Below are 17,675 nucleotides of genomic sequence, written 5' to 3' on the forward strand. Positions count from 1 at the left end.
AACAAAGGCAGGCAAACATCTGGGAATGTTCTTGCTTTCGAACCCAGGAGCAAAACTCGGTGTCATAAAAATCTATTAAAAATACACCAGCCCATCTCCAGCGCTAGAACTGTGAATTCTCAACTGAATAAGGAAGTGTTTCATTTCATCTCCTTTGCATATTAATGTCATGCAAATACCAGCACGCTGGGAAGTGCAAGGGGCCTGGGGAGTGCCACCAGCCATAAACACTTAACTAAAAAGTTGAACACAGCCTATCAAAATGTGAAAGGGCACAAAGATAACGGGTGAGGAGACTTAAGGTCCGATGAAACACAGAGTCAGTTTATTCCAAAGACGTAAGGACAGACAGAAATGTTGCAAGAGACAGACAGCAGCAGGCTAAGTGGGCGGTAAAGACAAGACACGTCTTTGTTTAAAGTTTGCTTGAGATCTATGTCAGTGGACGTAGTGATCTGCGAGGCGGGAAAACATTGGCAGGAAAAGTGCTGACAGGGTTGTCTGCATGCTGCACAGAGAGGAGCTGGAGGAAACACACGTTTTCACACCGGGAGCCCGCTGAAAAGCGAAAGCCAGCCTTAAAACTCACACTGCATGAATGGTTTCTTTCTGCAGCTTTGCTGAAGACTGGAGTGTTATTTAAGTGCTTTGTGTTCATAAAAGAAAAAAACCAGTTTTGTTTTGAATTGACTTCACTATTAGATACTCGGGGCATTGTCCATCACGTCCGCCGAGCTCAGCTTTTGGACGGAATGTCTGTTGAATGCTATAGGTTTCCTGGCCATGTTGGCTTGCCTTTCTCCTAGCAGCTGTCTCCCACTCCTGGCTGGCCTCTGCTTCTCGTCTGTCTCTGCCAGCCATGCAATTGTTCTGATGGTTCAGTCTACCCGGTGTTCACTAAAATTTAGAGAAAGAGTAGGCAGTGGATTAAGGAGGCACCACCAGGGCTGGTGGCTTACACGACTGAGTACAGCAAGGGACGTGAGGCTGGGGAAAAACTAGAAGCCAGGGCTCAGGCTGGAGGGGGCCGCCACTCAACTGCAAGAGAAGCTGAAAAGGCAGACTTCCTGTGAAATTCCTTGATTCTTTTCTACCAGCAAGTAATTGAAAAAGAATGAATACTGTGAGGGGCAAATGGGATGTGTCAGGGGCGACATCCAGTCTCCAGTTCTCCCCTCTACAATGTCTAGACTAGGGAAAGCTGGTAGGCAAGTGGAATCACGGCATATGGTGGGCTCAGGGTGCCAAGAAGCACATCTTGGCGCTCACTGACATGTCAAGAAGCTGCATTAATTTTTATAAAATAACATCATCCATCCCATTAGTCAATTTTAATTTTGTTGGCTTGTTGTTTGGTTTCTACTTACCTGTAAGCCCACCTTTGGTTTTATAGTAGTATGAGTATTTGTTGATATTTAAGAAATATCCTAATTCAAATAATTTAAGTCAACAGTGGGAATCTGTAAGATAGTCTCTTTCTCAAGTCTGAGAAATGATGTCCTATCTCATTTCATCTTTACACAAATCCCTAGGGATGTGAATAATTATTCACATTTTTAACCATAAGAAAATTGGAAACGCAAAGAGGTTCAGCAATCTGCTCAAACTCACCCAGCTAGTAAGAGGCAGAACTGGGATTTGAACCTGTTCAGCACTGACTCCAAAGCCCATGATTTCCACCCTGACTCCCAAACTAGCAGCACAGGACTTGTGAATGATGCTATCTATGCCTCTCCCACCCGAGTCCTCTCACTGTGCTTTTGACCACTGCCATCTGCCCAGCTGAAGCTACACACCCTCAGCATTTAGAGCAGCGGTTCTCAACCTGTGGGTCGCGACCCCTTTGGCGGTCGAACGACCCTTTCACAGGGGTCGCCTAAGACCATCCTGCATATCAGATATTTACATTACAATTCATAACAGTAGCAACATTACAGTTATGAAGTAGCAACGAAAATAATTTTATGGTTGGGTCACAACATGAGGAACTGTATTTAAAGGGCCAGAAGGTTGAGAACCACTGATTTAGAGAGATCCAAGGTCTCAGAGGGACCTGGAATTCAGGAGGGTTTAGGAGGAATCTGCGATTAGAATTACTATCAATGATCTCTCAGTTACATTTCTCATCACTATGCTTTTTGGGGTCTGGGCCATTTAACCACCATTTACAATCTTTTTTTTTTATAGGTAAATATCGCCTATGTTCCAATAAACATCTGGAACTAGCTGAATGTCACCTAAACTGCCTGTGTCAAGATCAGGTCTGGTTGGTGAGGAACCTTCTGGGTTTGTGTCTCTTATGGGCGGAATAGCTCTTTTCTTTGTCGTGCACCCCACTTGTGGCTTGGTCTGCTGCTGTAGGAATGAATGCCTGGGAGATGTGAAAGTTTTAGCACAGGCTCATCAGTGTACTTGGGCAGTGGGACCGCTGGATTAAGCCACACAAAGGAAAACATGGGGAGGAAATACCGTAAAACGTTAACAGTGGCCGTCTCAGTATGTAGCATTAGGGGAGGTTTACATTTTCTCCTTTATACTTTTCTACAATATCAAAACAATACATTGCTTTTGATATAGTGAAAAATTATTTTTGGATGAAATAAAAAGGAATTTATGGGGGGGGGGGGGGAATCCACTCCTCACAGTGGGAAAAGAGCACTGTTGCCACACACAGCCATCTGCTACATCTTCATAAGTGTCCCACAGTGTGAGGAGGCGACAGGAGCCACAGATTGCATGTGGAGTGAAATGGGGACACTTGCGACAGCTGGGAGTGCTGCAGGGCGCTTGTTAAAGGTGTCAGCAGTGACACACTTCTTTGTTTCTCCTGGTTGACTCAGATCTAGCCCTGAGCACTTGAACAAGAAGTTATCCACATCAGCTTATCCACAAGCAAGTAAAGAGGGAGGGGACTCAGGTGCCTTCTCCCAGATCTAAGGTAATCTTGATAGATTCCTGTTTGAAGCTGAAGTGTTGACTAGGAGACTCTCCAGGGCCCAGGCTACAATTCTCACTGGGCAGTGTGACCTCGGTCGGAGCAGGAGGAAAACTCACCGAGGTGTGTAAAAAGACATGAGCTATCTCCATGCCTTGGCGGCCCACCCCAAGGAGGGACTTGGCTTCAATAAATATCTTTAGATTTTAAAATATATGTCTATGTTCTGCCCTGGCCAGGTGGCTCAGTTTGTTGGGGTGTCATTCCATTCACCAAAAGGTTGCAGGTTAGATCCCCAGTTCAGGTGCATATGTGAGGCAACCAATGGATGGTTCTCTCACATCAATGTTTCTCTCTCTCTCTCTTAAAATCAATAAAAACATATCCTTGGGTGAGCTGTGTCTATAGACAGAACACATGGATAATGGTGGTCACCAGGAGTCTCTGTCTTGAACTCCTAACTGGCTCGTTCTTGTTCTTTTTGTTTTAGTTTATTCTCCCTGGATAGAGCATATAATGGCCTGCTTATAAGCCCACACCAGGTTCCCGATCAGCCTATGGTTGTTCATCACAGGCTCCTGTCCTTAAAGCTGCCAAGCTGAATTTTTGGCAGAAGAAGGGAAAGTGACCCCCCCTTCCCCCTCAGTTCTATGACATACTGTCACCTGGTGGGGTGGGGAGAGGACTGAGCAGCATTGTTTGGGCATCTCCCCTTCATCCTCCTCCCTACTGTCGTACTCCGGTATCCCAGGTCACTTTATAAAAACAACTTCTCCAGCTTTAGTTGTTAAGTCTTCTTTCCCAGAAGGCTCCAAAACTGTCCACGAACCAGAGAAAGGCACCGGCACCTACAGTCTCCTGGCTTAGAACCCTGCAGCTTACCACCTCTCCTTCTCAGTCAAATGCAAAGATTCCAGGCCACTTAAAGAAACCAAATTTGGGGGCCTATCTGCCTCAGCAGGCCACCGACTAAACCAGGACACACCTCTGGTCTGAAGTGCCTTCATCAGGCTCAGCAAGGGTCATCTAACTAATTCTATGGACTTTCCTCAATTACAGACGAAGAAAAACATGAATGAGCGCATGAATGTGGCAAAATCAAATAAGGTGGATTGAAGAGCAGAGACACATAAGGCAGCCTGACTGAGCTTTGTAGCCACACAATCATGGCGACAACATTCAGAGTTGAGAACAAGACAGGCTTTGGGACCAAGGACCAAGGGGAAAGGGCTGATTCAGGAGATATTCCTTAGGAAACAGCAGCCAGCCTGCTGACAGATGGGTCAGGAATGGGTCTGAGTCCTTGGCAAAGCGATTTCAATTGAATCTGAAGTTGTTTGGGATCCTTTGAAAACCCTGGTATTAATCCAAGTCTATTATTACCACTGCCTTTTCATTTCCTCTCCTCTCTTGTGTTTGTATTTCTTGTCGCCCACACACACTAGCCCTGAATGGTTTACTTACAATTTTACACACAAACAACACAAATATTTTCAACCACCATCTAACATGATTAATAGCCTTTTGTTTGTTTTGAGTGAGAGGAAAAGTCTCCAGTTTCTCCCGTAGACCTTAATTGGGCTTGAATAGAAATTAATTTCATTTTCTCCTTTACTATTTATGAAGCATCAGACCATGCTAACATTTCTCTGGAGGCTCAAATGATATTGCTGGAACAGTGGATGGAGGGAACATCCACCCCCAATTTCCCCTCTTTTCCTCCTTTGCCTCTTACTGCCCTCCTTCCATACCATCCCCCCCCCCCCCCCCCGCAAAAATATTTGCCTCATGGGTCAGTCAAAATTCACAACAGAACCTTTCTGAAAGCCACATGGAGTCTACCCTCTTCCTCCAAGGCCAATCTGTCATCTAGGAGTCAGTCCTTTTTCCTCACCTAGCTAATGAAGCTCATGATTTATTACAATTTTGGTCCAAGGCCTGATTTCTGTTCATAAGACCCTGTCATCTTTGGATGAACCGTGCTGATGAAGGGCCAAGACTATAATGAAACACTGGCCTGACAGTTCACAACAGTGGGAGTTAGGAAATAACAGCAGAAGTTGTCTCCAACAGTGAACAAAGACATTCAGAACACCCAGCATCACGCATCTGAGCTGTGGGAGCAGGCTGCCTCCATTCATTCATGGTGCTAGCATTTTCAAGCCTGGATCTTTATACGCTTATTGAACAACTCACCTTGGGAGCCATACAGTATCCTTGTTTCAGATCTTTCGAAATATCACCTCTTCCAAGAAGTTCACCGAAATGAAGTGGAAGTGAAGCCATGCTCTCCCTTCCTTATTCTACTACCTTGGAACCGTGTCTCACCTCAGGGCACCCAAACTGGAACCAGCTGTGTATTTCATTCATCTCTAGATGGGTTGTTTTTATCTATAAATGTGTTGCTGTAATGATTTCTAGAACATAAATGGCTGAAGACATCAGAGCTGGCACAGAAGCTATTAAAAAAAAAAAATAAAGACTTTGCCTTTTCAGCTTTGTATTTTCTGTAGGGCCCAGTACATAGGAGGTGCTACACATTTAGTGTGTGAATTTATTTAATAATGAATCAGCTACTGATTTAGCACCTGCAATGACTCGGAGATACCCCCTGTGACCCCCACCATCTTTTAGGGCTATTGAAGACTATACTTGTGCTTCAGTAAAGAAAGTATAAATAAAAGAAACAGCCTGGACCCTGGAGGAGCAGTAACAAAGCCGGAGGAGTCCAGTCTGCAATGAGCAATGGCCACCATCCAGTCATTGATTTTTATTTTTATTTTTTTTTAGTATCTGGACATTTACTGGAAGGATGAGGTTGGCCTGGATAGTGATTCCAAATTGCTGCTTCTTAGTCTCTTAGCTTCTACAAGATAATATTTTCTCTAACCACAAACCACAGCGGTCAGAACCACAGAGCAATATACTGTAACAAGAGCAGTGTGCACAGTCCCAGTATTCTTCAATGGGTGACCCGCCGGACAACAGTCCCAAGAGCTATCTGTGTCAGAAAGTCTTTGGGGCCAACTGACTTAGTCAGTATCACATATCACACCCCATTTGGGCAATGCAATGTACAGCTGTATATGAGAGACTCAGATGAGTTGGCTAAATTTGATCACAGAATTCTATTTTCAGATAATATCTAGTATTTTTGCACCAAACTCACTTTAAAACGACATCTCTGTCTGAAGTTTATTGATAGTGTTTTCATGCACGTGGAACAGGGATTTGCAACTCACAATATGTTTGCACCAGAAATGGGATGCTGGCCCTTTTTCTCTGAAAGGTGATCCTGACCATCTGCCATTGGAGTTACATTAGCCACATACCCTGCAAGTGAGGCTTGGCAGGTCGACCAGAAGGACCAGACCAGGAGGCCCAGACAGCCTGAAGCTCGATGGATGCGTAGTCTTGTAAAGGCTGGCAAGAGGGTGGAGCCGCCAACCTCAGCTTGGGTTGAGCGTGCACTCCTTCCCAGAGACACAGCAACGTTTCGCTGCTCTGGGATAGACTCTTGGCCTGTCATGGGGATGGGTGGCAGCCCTGGAAGTGCATCTGACACTTAGGTCAGCGGCAGATCAGAGACAGGTAATAACTTTGATATAGGTCCACACCTGGTAGACTAGATGGGGAAATGTGCACAGTTTTCTCTGCAAAATTCAAATTGTCTGCAAGGTTGTGTAGGCTTCCGGGGTCTGTGAAACAGGTTTCCCGTCCTGGCTGCGGGAAGCTGCGGTGTCCTGGTCAGTCGCAGCACTGTGCTTTTCCTGGTGTGGTCAGGTACCACACGGATGTGTTTGTCTCCTTTCCTTCCATCCTCCACCCTGTGTCCTTTCCCCATCAGTCAGCCTGACACCCAGCCTGCCTCAGAGATGAAGAGACACTGCAGAAAGCTGAGAAATACATTAAAAAGTCCATTCTGGACCGGCTGGCGTGGCCTAGTAGTTGAACATCGACCTATGAACCAGGAGGTCATGGTTTGGTTCCTGGTCAGGGCACATGTCCAGATTGTGGGCTCAAACCCCAGTAGGAGATGTGCAGGAGGCAGCTGATCAATGATTCTCTCTCATCATTGATGTTTCTATCTCTCCCTCTTCCTTCCTCTCTAATATCAATGAATATATATATATATATATATATATATATATATATATATATCCAGTCTCTCTCTCTCTCTCTCTCTCTCTCTCTCTCTCTCTCTCCCTCTGTCTCTCTCTAAATATATATATATTCAGATCTAGGCTAAGAAACTGAGGCCCATGGTCACATAGAAAGAGGCCGATTTGATATTCGAACCCAGATCTTTCTGGCTTTAGAACCTCAGCTCTTAAACACTCAGCTATACCAATTCATCTTCATCTTCCTCCACCCACTGCACTGATGTGGACCTGGCCAGGTAACCTGGGGAGAGGGCCAAGGCATACTACAGGGGTGCCCTGCCAAAAGCAAGGGCAGAGCCAGGCATGAGTAGGCAGTATGAATGTTCTAGCTGGGGGTATTTCAGCTCAGGCTAATTTTGTGCCAAAATAAAAACAGCATCTTTCATAACACAACCACTGGGGCTTTTCACAGACTGGATTCTTTTCCCCTAGAAATGCCCAAATAAGAGTGATCATTGGTGGGTCTGTTAGGATTGGTGAGTAAAATCTGACATTAACCAAAAGAACTGGATGTGTGGGTGGCTTCTTTTTTTTCCTTCTTCTAATAGTTCCTTTTTTTCTTTTTCTCTTGGAAAGCACTTATTTCATTCCACAGGCCCATGTGCCAGCAGCTATCACTACAATCTTTGTTTCAAAAACTTGCTCCAGACCAACTCTAGAAAACTGGCTGCTGCCACTTGTTCAAAGCAAGGAGTCCCTATGTCTGCCCTGAATGGTGAATGTTTACTTTGAAGCTTAAATTTTGTTTTATTTTTAATGCAAACACATCTGCAGAATAGATAGCAGGAACTTGTGTCCCTAGGAGGCAGCCTAGCAGTTCTCTTCAGCTCATTATGAAAACTGTTTCACATCAATCTTGGATTTCTTACTGATTTTTCTTTCCTAGCATTCCTTTCTCCATTTTCTTCTTCTTTCTCCCATATGGTCCCTCAAAACTTGGCTTTTCAGTTGTCAAGACTTAGCCTCTCTACTAGTACTTTTAAAATAAGTCATAACATTGCCAAAATGAATAAATCTAACTTGGAACAAGTAGGACAGTTTTCCCCAACATGAGATTTTACAGGAAACATGCTAAACTCAGGATGTGGGGAAGATTCCCTTGGAATCAAACAGCACCAGATGGACTTCTGGATCTAATTGGGCCTCCTCAAACCTACTCTAAAAGGAAAGGTGAATGGATGACGGAATGAGACCTCACGAACCTCACTCCCAGGACCACGGTTCTCTTGAACCGGAATATGGCGTTTCAGATTCAGTCATTAGGCCATTCATTAAGCGTCCATCTGGCACATCAGACACCTTGGGTAATTAGCAATAATGAGTGAGAACACAAGAGCAGACCAGTTAAAAAATTTTTCTATCTATCCATTAGTCATATGTCCAAGTTACCAATTATCAAACATCAGTCAGATCCTGTCCATAATCAAGGATATAAAACATCTATTGAGAAGGCAGACTTTTGAGACCATGACGTCAGAATTGGGTTGAACTGCATGAGTCAGAATGGAAATTCACTAGGCCCTCAAACAGAGTGAATAGTGTAAGATAATAAGACTTGAGAGAGTCAGAACCAATTGGCTGGAATAGAAGAGAATCATGTGGCCAAAGTTGAATATCAAGATTTCAAGATTTGGGCAAAATTGTCACTAGATTTAATTATGTTAAGTGTATTATAGACATCAAGGGTCCTGGACGACGTCTATTTTTACTTCTCATTATATATCAAGCTCTATACAGCATTCAGCATACAGTAGAGATTAAGTATTTTGTAAATGAATGAAGTAATAAATAAATGAATACAGTAAAATATGTTTTCTGTCCTTTGTCACAAGTACTGCCTCTTTTGGCCAATATCTCCAGGGTACCAGGTGGGCAGACCATCATAAGCTCAGGTGTCCCAGGTGGGCAGACCATCATAAGCAATGGTCTGGTCTTCAGCCATTCCCATTTGGCCTTATTTTTCTGTTCTCCGTCAAACCTCAACTATGCTGGAACCCCTCCCCCGAGAGCCAGTTCATTTCATTAAGTTATCAGTACTGGGTCAATACATACAAATAAGTACAGGGGGATAACTGTAGCCATCCCTTGTAAAACATTTTTATTTTAACATCTTGGTTATGAGCAAGGACTTTGGAGTCAGACCTGGATTGGAATCTGCCACTTAATAGCTGTAAGACCCTGAGCAAGTCACTTAGACCAGTGGTTCTCAACCTTCCTAATGCCGTGACCCTTTAATACAGTTCCTCATGTTGTGGTGACCCCCAACCATAAAATTATTTTCGTTGCTACTTCATAACTGTAATTTTGCTACTGTTATGAGTTGTAACGTAAATATCTGATATGCAGGATGTATTTTCATTGTTACAAATTGAACATAATTAAAGCATAGTGATTAATCACAAAAACAATATGTAATTATATATGTGTTTTCCGATGGTCTTAAGCGACCCCTGTGAAAGGGCCGTTCGACCCCCAAGGGGTCGCGACCCACAGGTTGAGAACCTCTGACTTAGACTCTCTAAGCTTTGGTTTCTTCATCTCTAAATAAGATATATAAATAGAACGATTCCTACCTCAAAGTGTAGTTGTGAGCATTCAATGAAACTTTCCAGGTAAAAAATGCCTGGCATAGTGCCTAACATACAAAAATCACGCAGTAAACCTACAGTTCTCAAAATAGGTTCCCAGGCTCCAGTGTCAGCATCACTTGGAATCCCTTAGAATTACAAGCTCTTGTCTCCTCCCCAAACCTACTGAACGAGGAACTCTGGGTGTGGGGCCCAACAGTCTTTGTTTTAATAAGATTTCTAGGTGATTTTGATGTAAGCTAAGGTTTGAGAACCACTGCAGTAAATGTCAGCCATGATAATAATAATAGGTAACATTTATATTATGATAATGTATTGATAGTATTATTGCTTTGACAGGGACCATATAGGAATTTTAGTTCAGTTGTTGTTATTGTTTGTTCAGTTGTTTTCAAACCAAGCTCTGGGAAGCTTTGGGGCCTCTGGAGAGACATGCGAGGCCACTGCACAATGTTGAGGGCAGATCAGAGACAAGATCTAGCTCTGCTCTGACAAGTGAGCTCCCCCTTCTTAGTTTCATGTGCTTCGGTTCCAGTCCATGTTCAGTTTGCTTGACAAAAGAGTCCTTCTGGGAGATAAAGCTTGAAAATCACTGTCTCGCCCAACATGCCGATGGGAATTAGGCCAGACTATGGGGAGAGATGGGGACTAGAAGACTCTCCCGGGCCTGTCACCACAGAGGATGGTTAGCGCTGGCCCTGCATTCAGGTCCAGACTCCACAAGCATTCTCTGGGAACTGTGCTGGGAACCTTTGGTCATACATCATTCAATCACATCCTTGCCAGGTGTTCTAGTCCCTCCTTTTCAGAAGAGAAAATGCAAGTGTGAAGAGGGTAAGGAAACAAGGCCAAGGTCACCCAGTGAGTGCAGCTGGGACTAGGAGCCAGATCACCTGACACCGAGATTTGTCATCATTCTCCAAGAAGGGCTGCTGGTCACCCTTGAGCAGATGACCTTGCCATGCAGGAAAACAGCCCATGGGGGCGCTGGAGTCACCGCAGGGACGGTCAGATCACCCTCTTGAACTAACATGTACAGTAGCAGGCAGCTGCTCAGCATCAAGGCCTGGGCCAACTGATTGGTTTTTTCCAAAAAGAGCCATGGTCACAAGGAAGTAGGAAGTCCCCATTCAGAGGGGCTGTTCCCTGTTTGCTCAGTCAGTCAGGCTGGGAAGATGACCTCAACACACCAGATACGCAGCAGTGAGCTGAGAGAGTCAACAGTCTCCGCCTCCACCTCCTAACCACTCCACCTCCTAACCACGGCCAGACTCAGTGTATGGTCTCCGGCAAGGCAGGATTAACCCTTTAGGCCTTGGTCAAACATCTAACAGAATGGCCAAACCTGTTACTCATCATCCAAGGTGGACTTTGAAACGGAGTTAGATGCTATTGAGAGATCTTTGAGCCCCTTGCAAAGTTGCTTTAGATAAATGTTTTGTCATTAACTGCGGTATTCCTTATTCATTTATTAAGCCATTCTTCAAATGGCTATTGAGCACTCACCATGTGCCAGGCCTGTGTCACATACAGGGGACACAGCTGGGATCCAGACACATGTGGCTCTAGCCTTCTTGGAAGCTACAGAGTGGTGAGGGTGGGGAGTTTGCAGAATGGGGGGTGAGAGGGGCGGGTGGAGTTACTCAGGAGTAGGGAGGGCTTCCCTGATCACATGGGAATATTGTTAAGGATTTATTATGTGCTGGGGACGGTACTAAGTGTTACCCACAAATTTTAGTTCATGTGATTCTCACAACAGTCCCAGCAGTAGGAATAACGATCTCCATATTACAGAAGAGGAACAGGGGCTAGGAACATTTAAATAACTTGCCCAAGTAGAGTTCACTGTTGCTGACCTCAAAGCCGTGCTCTGAGCCTCTAGGTCATAGGTATCTATGTACATATATGCCCACAGACAAAGAACATCTCTTTCTCCCTGCCTGGAAGGATATCTGGCCTATAATGAGTTCTTAGTAAATAGCTATTAGGTAAATACACCCATCTGGGTTATGCTAGAGACAGAAGGTACAGATGACGAGATAATGGGAAGGGGGTGGAAACTGAAGTGATCATGAGGGGCGGGGAGCCCACTCAGCAGGAGCCCCAGGAACAGGTGCAGGAGGATGCCTGAGACTGTCATGGGGTTGCTGAGAAGCCACCGTGCTGGGTGCTGTCCTGTCAGCAGTTCTCAGGAGCAGTGGTGTTGGTTGGGGTGGGGGTAGGAAGAGGGGGCTGGCACTCACCTCTCTCCCAGCTGTTGTCACGGAAGGATGTTCTGTCCGTCAGGGGCCGGTCCGTCACACAGACTGGGAGCTGTGTGTACCCGTGTGGCTGGGAAGAAGGTGGCTCAGAGAGAGGCTGGTGTGATGCTGTGGTGGCTATCCCCTCCTCCTCTGACCCACCTCCTCCTCCGGGTGGCAGCGTTTGATCAACGGGCTGAGCGTACTGAGGTTATTTTCCACTGGTCTACGGATGCAGGACCGGTTTAAATAGCGATGACAGTTGTCATCAGCTGCCTTTATAACAGCGCGCCATCTGCTCCTTCCCCCATCACTTCAGCTACTTAGCTTTAAACAACACTCCGTTTTGGAAAAGCATGTTCATTTGAAAGTGTGTGTGTGCATGAATCCTCACCCAAGTATATTTTTCCATTGATTTTTAGGGAGAGTGGGAGGAGGGAGAGACAGTGAGAGAAACATCAATGTGAGAGAAAGATGGGATTGGTTGCCTCCCACACACACCCCGACCAGGGCCTGGATGGAGCCTGCAACCAAGGTACGTGCTCTTAACCGGCACCAAACCTGGGACCCTTCAGTTCTCGGGCCGATGCTCTATCCACTGAGCAAAACCCACTAGGGTGAAAGTCCCATGTTTTGCTTGTTAATATCAGGTTACTCAATATCCCTGGCTAGGATGAAAGATTTTTGAGTTGATGGAGTCACATGAGCAGAGTGATATTATTGTCACCCTTTTGTTCAGGCCATAGCAGGACATAACCATGTAGGATCCAGACAAGCATAGAAGGAAGAACCCCAAGACCTGAGTTAAAACCCAAGGGCTACTTCCTGTGGTGGGCTGGCTCTGAGATAGCCCCTAATGATCCCCCTCCCCCTTTCTGCCCTGTGTAGTCCCCCCCGCCCCTTGAGTGTGGTTGGCCTAGCAATTTCCTTCTTACCCACAGAATACAGCAAAGGTGATGGGATGTCACTTCTGAGATTAGGTTATAAGAGGTTGCAGGCTCTGCCTTCTCAGCTCACACGCATTGAAGGAGTGGAGTGATCAGCTACATCGCACAAGACCCCGTGGCAAGGAACTGAATTGCTCAAATTCTGTCGACAAGACAACTACTGAGCACCTTGGGAATGGATCCTTGCCCAGATGAAACCCCAGTCCTGGGGGACACCCTGACTGTAGCCCACGAGACCCTGAAACAGGACACCCAGATAAAATATGTCCAAGTTCCCAATGCACAGAATGAGGTCGTAGATGTGTGTTACGTTTTGAAGTTTGTGGTAAATTGGCACACAGCAATAGAACAAGAAACTTCCCATCTGGGTGATTGGGGCAGGTGATTTTGCCTCTTTAAACCTCGATTTTCTCATCTGTCAAGGTGGCAGGGATAATAAAGAAACAGAGTGGGGCAAAAGTATGTTTATAGTTAAAATTGATTTTTAAAAATGGTTTGTATGGAAAATAATATAAAATTAATTAAAAAATTACAGGAATACACTGTTTTGAGTAATCACTACTGTAAACCTACTTTTGCCCCACCACCCTGTATGTCTACCTTCTGGGAATTGAATTAGAAATTGTGCAAATGTTGACATCTCCGGAGTGAATAGGGGGCCTGGGCCCTGCCTGGGCTGGAGTTTGCAGAACGGGGGAGAGAGGGGCGGGTGGAGTTACTCAGGAGTAGGGAGGGCTTCCCTGCGGCCACAAAGCTTGGAGCAATGGGAGCTAAAGACAAAATGTCAAGAGCAGGGCAAGTTGAGAACCTCAGAGACCACGGAAGAGTTCAGCCAGGCAGAGCTGTCCATTCAGAGGACAAGCAGGGAGCGGTGCTAAGAGTGAGACGGGGGAGCCTTTGATAAGGTGCCAGTGAAGCCAGTGGTGGGAAGAGTTGATTAAGATGCTGCACTGGGTTAGATACATAGACGAGCCACGTCAAGGGCACAGGAATCCAGGCCTTTGCTGCCCACCACACTTGGCTCTGAGCCCCAACCATATGCTATTAATGAAACTCCTCTTCACATGGCCCATAAATCCTAGGAGACTCCTCTTCAAACGTGATACCCAAACCTCTGTCAGACTCCTCCACCCATCCGACTGCTCGGCATCTCCACTTGGCCCTCTAATGGGCATCTGAAATTTAACCTGTCCAACTCTGAACTCCTCATAGGTCCTCCAAACTCCACACCTGTCTCACATCTCCACACCTGTCTCACATCTCCCCGCCTGTCTCACATCTCCCCGCCTGTCTCACATCTCCACATCTGCAACATTGTCCTCCGCAGCGGGCAGAACTGTCCCCGGCGAGGTGAACTCTATGCAGCTGGCAGCATACCCGACGCAGAGTCTGTTTCCTTTTCTCAAATCCTATCCAGAGTCACCAACATGAGCTTCCAAATGGAATTTTCAAGCGCACGTGGCAACTTTCGTTTGTGTGCTTCTGGAGCTGAAGAGAGCGGGGCTCAGAGCAAGGGGATGTGTATTCATGGCTTAGGCAAAGGGTTGGCCAGAGTCCCGAGACCAGACTATGTGGACGGGTTGGATGAGTTCATTAGCATCGAATGAGATGATACGTCCGGCGTGCGTCTGGCTAACAGATCTTTTTCAAAAGCTTGCAAGGCATGCACTGACAAGACGCCTTCGTCCACCATGAGAAGGGCACTGGTTTGTTCCCTGTGGGCTAGACTTCTACACCCAATCGCTACTGTGATCTCACTTAGCCCTTCTGGTACCCACTTCCGGGAGTCACTTGGGAGCTGGCCAGGGTCAGAAATAGTCTTGGAAGGAAGAAGACGTCAAAAGATACTGGGATTGCTTAGCTCTGTCCCCAAGTACCGCCCTCTCCTCTGCCTAACCCAGGGGTGGGCAAACTTTTTGACTCGAGGGCCACAATGGTTTCTTAAACTGGACTGGAGGGCCGGAACAAAAGCATGGATGGAGTGTTTGTGTGAACTAATATAAATTCAAAGTAAACATCATTACATAAAAGGGTACGGTCTTTTTTTTTTCTTTCAGTTTTATTCATTTCAAACGGGCCGGATCCGGCCCGCAGGCCGTAGTTTGCCCACGGCTGGAATCACTGCTTTTAGCTACACTGTACAAGGCTGCTGGTAAAAGGCACGGGTTAGGTAATAGTTATTTTTCACACACTATGAAAGCTAAGGCCACCTGCAGATGTGAAGGCCATGCTTCTGAGGTAGTGGTGTGCCTAGTAAAGGTCTGAATTACACTACCCTGTGAAATTTAGATGAGCTTTGAATTATAAAGTGCTCAGTGTCCGGCAAGGTGGGAGGGGGAGGTGATGTGGGGGGAAAGGCGGCTGGACAGCCCTCATTAGGGTGCCTTCAACTTGAAGTCCTGCAGCAAAGTGAGACCTGGTGGGAGACGTGGCCCCCGTCCTTTTCGGTTAATTAGATTCATATTCCGGGGAGTATTGCAGTCAGGGGCTGTGAAACGGACACACTCCAGACCCCAATGTAAAGTCCATTCTTCACAACGGTTTGTATTTTTATAGCCCCTTGTAGCCGAGGCTCCGAGTGGCCCTTCATACTTCTGAGCACGGAAAACACAAGGTTTAAAGACCAAGGCCATCTGGGAGCAAGAGTCCGATCTGGAAAACCAGCTTTCCCGCGTCCCTAGGAGACACGGTCCCCTCCCCTTCCCGAACCCGCACAGCTTCGTGTTCCTTGCAGGATTACATGTTCAAAGGTTGTCTCCGACTCACCGTTTCTGCTCCCCTCCCTTTCCCCTTGCAGCATCAGAGGACAGAAAAGCACCCCTCCTGGGTTTGGCACGTCCTGCTCCCTGCAGCCTCTACAGCCTCTGCAGCCGCTCACCAGTGAGCCCATGCCCACCTGCCAGGACCAGGGGGTCCTGATCACGATCACGGGGAGCTGGTGACGACACTAGGCCCTCAGAATTGAGGAAAGCAGGTGTGGGCACCAATGTTTCCTACAGGAACGTTGTGGCGGTAATGGCGGTAGATCATTCAGACAAACAAATGAGCTTCAGCATGAATGAAGTTTGCTTTTGAAAAGTGTTCTCCAATCTCCACACATTGATCTAAGACACGCAGGAGAATTACCCAGCTGCAGCAGGGTTCTGAGAGTGTGCACGCTGCCTCTGCACAGAGGTGGGGGAGGAAAGTTCTAGAAGGCAGGCTGGAGCTGGAAGCTGTGGGCGCATGATGGTGAGGCTACTGCCGGTTCCCAGGTGTGAGCAGACGAGGAAGCACTATCTTCTTGCTCAGCCCTGGCCTGACCACAGAGTGGATTTTGCTGTTATTTATTCCAGGGGGAGCTCAAAGCCCCTTCTGTTATTAGAAGAGTCTGCAATGGCCTTGAGGAGGGCTCTGCCGGGGGCAGGACCGAGGACGGCAGGTAGAGAAGAGGGCAGGCTGGTTTTCTGTAGCCCTGCCCGGCCCTCGGGTTCCATTTTAGAGTCACTAGTAATTTCAACAAATCTGCTGGCCCCGATCTTCCGTTCCTTGTTGGGCTAAAAGGCAACCCCGGGGCAACTCTGGGAGCTCTCCAGGCTGCCTCTGGGTTTGGACTTGGCGTCTTCTGGTCTTGTGCCCTGGAGCCCCCAGGAATGCCCACCAGTTTTGGGGGGCTCTGACTTCGATTATGCCCAGGTCTCCTGTAGATGCTCAAACCCTCCCCCACCACGTCTGACCCGTGCAGCCCCTGGGAGCCGGGTGCGGTTCCAAGTGGAAGCCTGTGGTCCGGCGCTGCCCCCGGGGCCCTGCAGCTGGGGTGGGAGTTGCAGGTTTGGCAGAGTCTGTGGCTAATGAGCAGCAGGCCCAGGCTGCCTCGGCACACAGAGCGAGGAACTGCTCTGTCCATCCCCTCCGCGTCTCCCCAGCCTTCCAGAGGGAGCTAAGTGCCACGCGCCACTGATCGGTCAATAGGATGCGTTTATGGAGCTGACAGTGTGCACAGCGGGTGCGGGAGCTGTGGAGGAAGATGCAAAGGAAGAAAGCAGGGGAGAGAAAAACAATCTGAGCCAAAAGTTAGGGTTTATGTCCAGGAAAAGGCTCTGTGCCTTCTGCTGTGTTTACCTGGGCTGCTCTCGCCTCTCCTGCCCTTTGAGGTCAGCCCGCTCCCGCACTCAGGGAAACAGGCCAGACTATCCCGGACCAGAGCGCCCTTCCTTGACGCGGTGCTGACCCCTAGAGGCTCCCAATTAAAACACATCCCGAAGGACCCACTGCATTCTCTGATTGGTTTCCAAGGCTGGGCTATGGGCGGATTTTCCTAGAAAATAGGAATAACCACCTCTCTTCTTTACATGTACCTGATAGGAAATGCCTGCCCTGTTTGTTGGCAGCCTAATTACAGCCTGCTCCGATTTTTAGAAATGGCATTGTTTTCTGCTCTGAGAAGGAAAAAGGGAGGGCCAGAGGTCGTGTTTCACAGCTGTTTGCCTGCCATGGGACTGAGGGTTGAGGTTATAGTGCCAGCTATTTTGGGGTGAACTTCTCGAGTTTCCCAGGTGCCAGGCAGCCAAGCCTGCCCAAGGGAGAGAGGGATGATGGTGCCCCTAGTTCTGCAGGGGCTGCTCCACACTCTGGGTAGTGGGCTTTGTTTGGCTTACTTTGCTTCACTTGAACCCATTCATGTCCACACCGAACTCTGGGGACAATGCAGTGTCCCACCCAGCCTGACTTTATTCTGGAAACGAGACTCATTCCTAAAGGCAACGTGACTGTTCATTGTATCCCTAAACAAAACGCCCCAACTCTTCCATTTTGGTCGTAGC

General features: G+C 47.1%; 1 long non-coding RNA gene across 1 annotated transcript; it reads right to left on the minus strand.

The window, feature by feature from the left end:
• Positions 1-303: 303 nt before the first annotated feature.
• LOC118666065 lies at positions 304-12,412 on the minus strand. Its single transcript, XR_004970826.1, has 2 exons — positions 11,930-12,412; positions 304-897 (listed from the first exon to the last, which is right to left on the minus strand). It is a non-coding gene; the product is annotated as an uncharacterized LOC118666065 (long non-coding RNA).
• Positions 12,413-17,675: the final 5,263 nt, after the last annotated feature.

This window comes from Myotis myotis, unplaced genomic scaffold (genome assembly GCF_014108235.1).
Source record: "Myotis myotis isolate mMyoMyo1 unplaced genomic scaffold, mMyoMyo1.p scaffold_m19_p_11, whole genome shotgun sequence".
NCBI classification, from domain to species: domain Eukaryota; kingdom Metazoa; phylum Chordata; class Mammalia; order Chiroptera; family Vespertilionidae; genus Myotis; species Myotis myotis.